Raw genomic sequence first — 9,279 nt, 5'->3', positions numbered from 1 at the left:
AATTTACTCCTAAATGGCATTCAAAAGGCATACAAGGAGTATTGGACTCTCAAGTCAAGCAATTTTTAAATTTTAAGCAATATAGTCCTCAAAATATCAAAATCATAGCTAGAAATGGACCAAGTATAGAAATATCCCTCAAATACATAAGACATGCTCAAAATTTGAATTTTAAAGCAACACTGAAACATACACCAATACCCCCAAACTTAAACTGCACATTGTCCTCAATGTGTGAAGAGAATAAAGGAAAGAGTATACCAGTGCTTTAGACATGAATGATCGGGATAGAAGTATCCAAAGTGGGTGGCATGGCCCCCCCCAAACTTGGGATAAACTGTGGTCCTGAAAAGTTTGCACTCGGATAAACTCATTAGATAACAAGATAGGATAATCAGTGCACAGTGGACATGCAAGTGTAAAATGGGATAAATAGAGAATAGAGAGAGAGGTGTAAGAGTGGTCCTGAAAAATTGGGCAGCACTCTCTCACTGAAGTCACTGTGGTGTACCTGATGGAGTCAAACATACAAATATGAGATACTAAGAGACATCCATAATCAAAAAGCAATATATAGAGAATATAAAGTGCAAGTATATCAATAAAATAATAAAGCCGACAGACCAGCCGCAAAGTATAATACAGTAACAGTGACAGTATAATACAGATCCAGAATAAAAGAAATGAAAGCATAGAACAACTGGAAGTGGAGTCTCAGGAGGCCTGATCGTGAAGATCTGCAGTGGCTGGAGGTGCAGGTGCGGGTGCAGGTGCAGGGAGTCGGCTGGAGAGATCGGCAAAGCAAGCCATGACATCTGCCTTGAAAGAGGTGAACTCAGCTCGGTGGGCAGTGATGTCGGCTCGCATGGCTGCTACGTCCTCCTCCAGTGTCTGCAAGCGTGCTCCGAATCCGAGAGTGGGAACTGGAGACTCAGGCAGAGATACCTCTGAAGAAGACTCCCGAACTCGCTCCTGAGCAGCGGCTCGATCACTGGTATCATCGGCATCAGCATCATCTGTAGCATCGGCATACTCCTCCGCAGGTCGTTCCAGGTCAATGTCCATGCGATCGGCAGCCGAACCGACTGGTGCGTCGTCCGCTGCGATATCTGCTGCTGCTGGAGGTGCCAGCTATGCCTGGGCTGCCTCCTCTTCCTCTAGTTCAGTTGCTGCCTCTACAGCTGGCTCCTGAAGACTCCGAATAAGAGCATTGTAGCTCTTCTTCCAGTCGCTCCTCCCATAGAAGCTGGACCGTGCAAGGGGCTCCTCATCTGGAGGCACTCTGTAGCACTGGTCAAGAAGGATCTGCGTGATGAGGTGTCCGAAGGGCAGGACCTTGGACCGCTTAGGGTCCTCCCTGGAAATGAAAGAATCATACAGCAACCTCATCACGCTCCAGATGAGGACTGGGATAGATACCCAGCAGCCCGTGTAAAAAGCGTAAAGAGCTGTCAAGTAGTCATGACGCCTCTGGATCTTGTGGCCCGCCATGTAAATGTTCTGGAAGAGAACTGTGTCGATGAACCAGAGTTCGTCAGGCAAGAAGGTCCTGGTGGCGAATGTCTGACCACCGACATGATGTCCTGTCAAGGAGACAGCCATGTCAGAAAATGAAGGCCTATGCAGCCTCGGGTATGTCTCTGCAAGCTCAGGTGGACACCGGTGTGGGCACCGGCAAACACGTGCCAGAGTGTCAACTGTGATGACAATCTCGTGGCCGTCCACTGTAGTGATCATCTCCGCGGTAGATCGTGGCGAGGGCCGGAGATGCTGAAAGAATAGCCGCACCAGTCGCGGGTATACAAGGCCGGTGGCTGGGGCAAGGATGGCTGAGAGGCCCCGCTGCATGATATCCTGATAGCCAGACCGGGTCAGGATAGACTCGGAGAAGTACTCAGTATCGAAGTATGACTCCTGAGCCACGGTCATGGCTGCATATCTCGGCAGCAACTGGTCACGGCGCTGAGCCAGTAGAGGTGGCTGCGGTGATGGCATGGCGGCTGCATTTGCTTGATGGCGCGCAGGAGAAGGTGATGGTATGAAGGCTGGAGGAGCCTGGGATGTAGATGGCACGTGGTCAGCTCCCTCCTCAGCCTCATGGGATGGGGACTGAGGGGGAGTAGCCTGTGCGGGCTCCTCCTGAGCATGAGATGGCTCTGCAACCATCTCTATCCTGGGCCGTATATGTTTGCGGGGTCGCTGTGGCCCCGAAGATTGCCTGGCTACTGTCTTGAACCGCGGAGGCATGATCTGTAAAAAGATAAGAAAATTTCAATATATAAGTCAGTGCCAGATATATAAGAATTTAAATGCATAATAGAAACATGTATGTCAAATAAGATAGACAAAATATGGATGACATGAAACTATGACAGTGATGAAATGTGAATCATGCTAAGCAATGTAGGTATGAAATGCATCCAATGTGGAATATCACAGGCATTGTGCATATAAAGATAGCATGAAGACGACACAAGATTGGATCGATCGAAGGTAGTGAAATGAAGTTCACTACTTCGATCGATCGAAGCACAAGTTCGATCGATCGAACTGTGCGAATGCCGAATTTGAAAAGTCGCAGATCTGTGAGATCTAGAGTACGGGGCCCACATAAACATGTTTGTGGGCCCATCTACACACCATTCATACAATCAACAACACCCAAACAATCCCCAACTTCAAATCAAATCAAAAACCCCCAATTTTGGTTTGGCCGAATGCATGTGTGTATGTATAGCATGTAATCATGATATTGAAGCTTCAACAATGAATGATTCATACATATTGAACATGATTTAACATAAACAATCAATATCATGCATCAATTTAAGCTTGGAATCAAGAAAATTGCATTCGGTTTACCTCTAAACCGAGAGAGATGAGATGAGAGAGAAGGGGCAAAGCCGCGATGAAAATGGAGCTTATCCTTGGCGGAATTGGCTCGCCGGAGATGGGGAAGATGATTGGGATGGAGGTTGGCCGGATTGAGCTTAAGATTGAGAGAAAGGGAGACTTAGGGTTAGGGTTTGTTTCGAGGTTGGATCGAGCCAAGTGTATCGATCTAACTCGGTTTTATTTTAAAAACATGATATGCAGAGTTCGATCGATCGAACATTAAGTTCGATCGATCGAACCTAGGTCTCCACTCTAAAAATTTTTTTTTTTTTTCAATTTGAATTTTGAATTTTGAAAAATCAAAGGAAATTAAATTAATGAGATGCAAATTTCGATCGATCGAAGAAAGATTTCGATCGATCGAAGAGGATAAAGAATGTACAAGTTTAAGGGCTCAAGAGTTGACATGTGTTGGAACCTTGGATCGATCGAACTTGGAATTCGATCGATCGAACATGAAAAATTTTGAAAAGTCTCGAGAGCATACATTTTTGAAAAATGGATGAGGCCTGAAAAATTTTCTAAGTGTTGGGACTCATGATCGATCGAACCACATGTTGGATCGATCGAAAGATAGTTCGATCGATCGAAATGCTTTACGATCGATCGAACTTTCAAAAATTTGGAGATCCCGAGAGCATGCATTTTGGAATTTGGATGCAGGTCCAAAATTTTTCTAAGTGTTGGGTGCAAAATGAGAGCTGGATCAATCGAGTCCATAGTTGGATCAATCGAACCAATGTTCGATCGATCGAACCAAAACTTGGATCGATCGAAATTATGCCTAAATGCTCAAAATGACTTGAATGCTCATGCAATCCCTTACTCAGTTCCTTCCAATGTATATGAACCACAAAAACAGTATCTAGACTTCTCAAGAATCAAAATGCAAGATAGAAATGAGGGAGGAATAGGGTTTTGACATCCTACGAATTTCGGTGCTAGTCTTTAACGTCTCTAGCAAGACCTAGGGTTCTTTTAACCCGGATCAAAGATCTTGCAATGCATCCCCTCCTTTTTGGGATGAGAGATGTTTCGAGTCACTCCCAACAAATGGTTCTTAGAAGAACTTGTTGGGGTAAACTCAAAAGACGTCTTGAGTTCCTTGTCAAAACTTTCCTTGGGCTTCCACGCCCTTTCACAATAAGAGTTCGAAATCACTTTTCTTGCATGCAATGCTGAAGATGAAGATGAAGGCTTTGAAACATTGTTCATACACAAAAGCTCATTCCTTTCACAAGCAAGATCATGATATTCCTCTACCACATTAACCTCTTCCTCATATTTGTCAAATGGATTGGGTGTGGGGTTAAAGATGTTCAACTTCACTCTCATGTGCCCAAAAGAAATCTTCATTATCCCCGTCCTACAATTTATGTTGGCATTTGAGGTTGCCAAGAAAGAACGGCCAAAGATAACCGGAATTTGGTTCTTTGGATTGGGCACCGGTTCCGTGTCAATGACGACAAAGTCAACCGGGAAGAAGAACTTATCAATCTTAATCAACACATCCTCAATTATCCCCCTAGGCTTTTTAATGGATCGGTCGGCAAGTTGTAAAACCACTGACGTCGGTTTCAATTCACTTAGGCCCAATTTGACATAAACCGAATAGGGAAGAAGGTTAACACTAGCCCCTAAGTCAAGAAGTGCCCGGTTGATGACATGTTCACCAATGATACAAGATGTTGTAGGTGCACCGGGGTCCTTAAACTTTGGCAAAGTGTTGTGTTGTAGAATGGAACTCACTTACTCGGTTAAGACCACTTTCTTTGATGTTTGGCTCTTGTTTTTTCGCTTTTGGGTGCATAAGTCCTTCAAGAATTTGGCATAAGCCGGAATTTGCTTAATTGCATCCAAAAGTGGAAGATTGACTTTGACTTGCCTAAACATATCCATTATCTCATTGTTCTTGGTCTTTTGCCTTTCTTTTGAAATTGACCCTTTCAAGGCGTCCGGAAATAGAGCTTTTTCAAAAACTCTTTCAGCATTTTCTTTCAAAGAATTCTCAGCATTGGACTTGTTCAATTCATTGGATTTTAAATCACTTTTCAAAGAAGAATCATGAATAACATTTTTCAAAGAACTTTTCCCAAACACATTTTTCAACACTGTTTTCAATGAATCTCTTTGGAAATCATCTTTCAACTCACAATTTGAGGGCTTCTCATTCTCAAGATCATGCACATGCAATGAAGGAGGAATAGTGTGTGGAACGGGATGGGTGACAACTTGAGGTTGTACCGGTTCACTTTCTTCATTAGGCATTCTAACTTGATTGTCTACTAGCCTACCACTTCTCAAGGTTGTTACCGCATTGACATGCTCAACATTATGCCCTTCCAATAAGGATTTGGTTTCTACAACACATTGTTGTTTGATTGGGGCATTCATGTGCATCTTTCCCTTCTCTCTAGCATTAGGTGTTTTAGCTATTTGCCCTACTTGGGTTTCTAGCTTGGTAATTGATTGAGAATAAGAATGCAACAATTGAGTATTTGCTTCTAGAGTGCCCAAAGCATTTAAAACCTTTTCCTCAAAAGCGGAACCTCTAGAATTTCCTTGAGAATATGATTGGTTAGGAAAATAAGAATTAACAAATTGATTTCCTTGTGAGTTATATGGTCTTGAACCTTGGGATCCTTGGTTTTGAAGTGGAGGTGGAATGTATTTCCCTTGAAAACCACCTTGGGAAGAGTTTGAGCCCTCCCCTTGGTTTTTCCAAGAAAAATTAGGATGATTCCTCCAACCGGGATTGTAATGGTTACCATAAGGATTGTTCCCTTGGTTCACAAATGTTGCATTAACTTGCTCAATGGGTTCATTTTGAATTTGTCCATTAGGACAATTAGAAGTAGAATGAAGAACACTAGAACAAGTCATACATGATTCATTTTGAGCTCTAGGAGAATGGTTAGGAAAGGAAGACACTTGATTCGCCAAGTTTTGATTGATCAATTGATCAAACTTTTGAGATAAAGACTTCATCTCGGCGGTTATATCATTTGAGTGGTCAACTTGATGCAAGCCAACACTCTTCCTACCTTGAGAATTTCTACCATTCCTAGATGACAATGTTCTATGCAAAGAGTTTTCACTCATGCTTTCATAAAGACGCCACACGTCTTCCTCTTGCCGGTCTATATAAGAACCTCCCATTGAAGCATCAACCATGCCTTTATAATTGTCCGATAAGCTTTCAAAGAAGAATTGGACCAATTGCAATTTAGGCATGTCATGGTGAGGACACTTCCTAAGCAATTCATTGAAGCGTTCCCATGCCTCGTGGAAAGTTTCTCCTTCCCCATGTGTGAATTCTCTAATGGCGGTTCTCATAGCATTGGTCTTCGAAATCGGATAGTACTTTTTGAAAAATTCTTGTTGCATTTCTGCCCAAGAAGTTATAGAAAAAGGCCTAAGGTTGTTAAACCAATACTTCGCCTTATCTTTAAGGGTGAATGGAAAAAGTTTCAGCCTTAAAACTTCTACCGGCATGTCCGTGTATCGAACGGTAGAACAAACTTCAAGAAACTCATCCAAATGCTTGTAAGGTTCTTCACTAGGAAGTCCATGAAAGTTAGGTAGCATTTGGATAGTTTGTGCTTTAATCTCATAATGGTGTGCTCTAAATGGTGGCAATTGAATGCATGTGGGTGCATTATACTCATTAGGCACATAGTGATCTCTCAATGCGAGTGGTGGATTAGCAACTTGAGGTGTAACATGGACACCTTGGTTATATTGAGCTTGATTAATGATGGGGGGTTGTGGTGCATACATTGGCCTTGGAATTCCCATTGGAATTTGGCCTTGTTGTTGAGGAGGTTGATGAATGTATGGCCTAGGCATGCCTAATGGAACTTGCATATTATCATTTTGCACATTAGGATGAAGGATGCCTTATTGGTCTATGTGACCAAGGTCTTCAACATGATCATCATTGAGAGCGTCCATTGGTAGATTGGTTCTATGTGAACTTCCTCTTCCCCTTGGATTCCTAATAGCGGATTCTAAATGCAAATCAAGATGGACAAGAGTAGGTCTCAATGAACGACGACCATGCATGCACGATGCAACACGAATAAGCAACTTTTTCAACAATGCAATTAAACTTCACAACCACAATTTTCAAATGCAACGTATGTCAAATAAATGCCTCCACGCGGGCCCCCGATTTATCTAATGATGCTATGCAATGCCTCCACGTGGGCCCCCAATTTAACTAAGGAGATTGAGTAAGAAGGTCTCACAATAGTCTTTTAGCACTTCAATTCCAAAATTAAAAGCTTAGCTTAGCAATTTTACTTAACAATTTTTCATTTTAAGCATTTTTCCTTTGCTTTGCTTTGCTCCTTAGCTTGGAATTACTTTGCTAGCTCCTTGCTCAATGCACCTAGTCAATGGAGAACAAATTCAATAAGCAATCAAAAACAGAAAATAAAAAGAAAGTAAAGACACGATCAAAAGAGTACTAATCCTAATTGAATTTCACAATTCGACGTTGCCAATTTAAAATCCCCGGCAACGGCGCCAAAAACTGACCGGTCCTTTACAAGGGTCGCGATACCAAGTCAAGCTTGAAGAGTTGTGAATTTAGGAGGTGGCCAAGTTTTACATTTATAGAAAGTCACTACTACCTTTCTCTATATAAAATATAGATAGGGCGAGTAGGGATCGTCCCAAGGGATTAGATGGTGTATCGAATTGTGAAACTATGGTAATTAGGGTTAGTAGGTCGAGTGATCACACAATTGATTGGTTGGTTGATTAAGCTAAATTGAATTCAACTAAATAAAATAATATGAAGTAAACAAGAGAGAGAGAGGTCTTGGGGTGTAGAGATCACCACCAAGCAATACTTTTCTATACTACTAACAAGTGATCAATTGAGGGTAATGGATGTGTTGCAATATGATAAGGGTGTGTGTGCATTAGGTTGATTCAATTGGCAAGGATGACAAAACAAGCAAGTATTGTCTAAACATCATGTGAAGAGCACAATATATCTAAACAATAGAGCATATATTGTCTAGACAACATGGGGATAGCACAATAGATCAAAACAAGTCATTAATCCTTCATTAAGCTCACAATCCACATACAACACAATATTAGAGGAATATGCCATTTGGACTCACAAGCATGGAACATCAAACATCAAGAGTAGATTGTCCTCCTATCTAACATTACACTACCACTACACTAAATCTACACTACTAGCATGAAAATAAAGCTATCTAGACTAAGGGAGAGGCACAAACCATCAAGAATAGGCATAAACCATCAAATGAACCAAAATAGCATTCATTAAGCATATCATCTTGATAATCTCTAGATCTATAGCATCAATACACATAGACATACATCAAAAACACTAAATCTAGAGATAAGCACATGAATATCCTACTCTAGCATACATAGACATATGGATAGAATAGAATAGTCAATTGGAAGCATTAAACCATACAAACCATGAAATCATCAAGATTTATATATACATGAATATCAAGATGTATCATTCAACACTAATCCCTCAATAATACACAAGATTAGAGTATAGAAAGCATGCTTGGGGCTAACTCTAGCCCCAAGAGGATGTCTAGCCACTCATGGTAGTGATGATCCAACCCTCAAGGGCTAACTCCATGGCTACTCTTTGTTGGTGAAGATCTCCTCCAATGGTGCTCTAGCTTCCCTCCTTCCTCCTCTCCAAGAATAGCCTCTAAGATCAATTTTCAATGTGTGACAAGAGACTTTCTCAAAAAGTGTATCATATTCCTTATATAGGTAGGTCAAATACACCCCATGATGAGCTGTGGTCGTGCAAGGCATATTCTCCAATGATTGGATGAAGGACGGAATAAATGAGCTGGACTTTAACTTTTTCTCGCTGGAGGAAGTTCGATCGATCGAACCTTAACTTGGATCGATCGAAAATGGGTTCGATCGATCGAACTGCATCTTGGATCGATCGAAGTGGTCTGACTCCTCCGGATAATGACAAGGCTGGGATATTTTCAAGATATTTATGGGGAAAAAGATAAAAGTGGTTGGTAGGCGTACAGCTATGGATAAGATCAATCATTTGAATAGGACAAAATAGGGTTCGATCGATCGAAGGTGATGTTCGATCGATCGAACTTGGAATTTCAGCAAAGGCCAAGGTTGGATCTATCGAGAAGTACTGTGATCGATCATAGATGTTCGATCGATCGAACTCTAAGTTGGATCGATCGAACTTTTCAGCTGCACAACTTGATTCCTTTTTGCTCCTTTCTTTCTCCACTTTGCTCCCTCCTTTGGTTTATCTCAGGATTGCTTCAATTAAGCTCTTATTTGGCTGAGTTAGCTAAATTTTGGGATTAGTGCCTGAAAATATAAATA

General features: G+C 41.7%; 1 non-coding gene across 1 annotated transcript; it reads left to right on the top strand.

Moving 5' to 3' along the window:
* Window positions 1-6,127: 6,127 nt before the first annotated feature.
* LOC132280605 (small nucleolar RNA R71) lies at window positions 6,128-6,236 on the top strand. The gene has a single exon (XR_009471618.1). It is a non-coding gene; the product is annotated as a small nucleolar RNA R71 (small nucleolar RNA).
* The last annotated feature ends 3,043 nt before the right edge of the window (window positions 6,237-9,279 follow it).

Source organism: Cornus florida, unplaced genomic scaffold (genome assembly GCF_030987335.1).
Source record: "Cornus florida cultivar Cherokee Brave unplaced genomic scaffold, ASM3098733v1 CherokeeBrave_3.0.0_Hap2_Chr10, whole genome shotgun sequence".
Taxonomy (NCBI): Eukaryota; Viridiplantae; Streptophyta; class Magnoliopsida; order Cornales; family Cornaceae; genus Cornus; species Cornus florida.
Note: the sequence above shows the minus strand (reverse complement) of the source record. Positions and strands in the feature narration are given on the sequence as shown.